Raw genomic sequence first — 1,327 nt, 5'->3', positions numbered from 1 at the left:
ATTCGAACCCGCCACCTTAGGTGTATGTGGCTGGCGCCTTAGCCACTTGAGCCACAGGCACTGAGCCAGGAGTTTCTGTGTATTTAAAATACGTTAATTTCATCATACTTCAGTCATATGGTTCAATATTTATCTACCCATCTAGATGTTTTGAGATTTCCTCTGGGTTGCTCATCCTTTTATTACAGGGATATACAAGTTAAAATGAAAAAATGGATAAAGTAGAGACAAAACAGTTAGGGGAATATTTGCCTTCACAGTCCAGAAGCCACCAGCCCACCCTGGGGGTTTTGCTATATTCAGAGCTGCGCAAGTGACCTGGCATATTTTCCAGGATTGAGGGTCTGGCAGCTGCTAAGCCAAAGTTTTACTCAAAAGGAATGAATGAGGTGGAAAGGAGAGTAGTTCTCTTTGGCACCCCAGCCGGAACTTCCAAAGGATCAGCACTCTCCAAGGGAAATTCTACCATCAGGAGTCTGGAACCAGAGCAAATACAATTGTGCTCAGCATTGCCTTTGGGAGAGTTCTTTGCTGGTCCTACCCCTAGACAAATAAGTGAGTAGCCTGGAGACTGACACTGGCCTGACCTGTCATCTTGCTCCCATATTCTTATATCTGGAATTGACCTGTAGAACTGATACCCCTGTCAAGTGCCTAAGGACTGCTGTGTTTGACCCTCAATCTTTCTCTGCTTTCAAACACCTGCAGCTTACATGGAGCACTCACTGTCCTCCCATCTTCTGTTGAAGGAAACAGGAGCTCTGCTGTGGGAATCCACTGGGTAGGTTGCTTTGCTTCTGAAGGTTTTCTCCTTGTTAGAGGGACTGGTAAGACAATCTTCATCATTTATATCACCAACATTAGCATAACCATAATAAGATTATGCCACTTCCCATTCACACACTATGCATCAAGTACTTTTGTAGGAGTTGGGGACAAGTCAGATCAGAGAACAAAATAGACCAGGTCTTGGTTCTCAGGAGGGTAACAGTTTCATAGTGTAGCTGAAGAGATTTTGAAAAAGGACAAGCATAACACAAAGAAAAGAGAGGAGATGTTGAGATAGAGATTCTCTTCCTTCAGTTGACTGTGTAGATGAGTTGCATGTATGGGGAAAATGATTTTATTCTATTTTAAAAGAGAACAATTGCAGCTCGGTGCCTGAGGCTCAAGCGGCTAAGGCACCAGTCACATACACCTAAGGTGGTGGGTTCGAATCCAGTCCAGGCCTGCCAAAACAATGACGGCTGCAATCAGAAAAAAAAAAAAAAATAGCCAGGTGTTGTGGAGGGTGCCTGTGGTCCCAGCTACTTGGGAGGCAGAGGCA

Source organism: Otolemur garnettii, unplaced genomic scaffold, assembly GCF_000181295.1.
Source record: "Otolemur garnettii isolate 467f Iridium unplaced genomic scaffold, OtoGar3 scaffold00142, whole genome shotgun sequence".
NCBI lineage: Eukaryota > Metazoa > Chordata > Mammalia > Primates > Galagidae > Otolemur > Otolemur garnettii.
Note: the sequence above shows the minus strand (reverse complement) of the source record.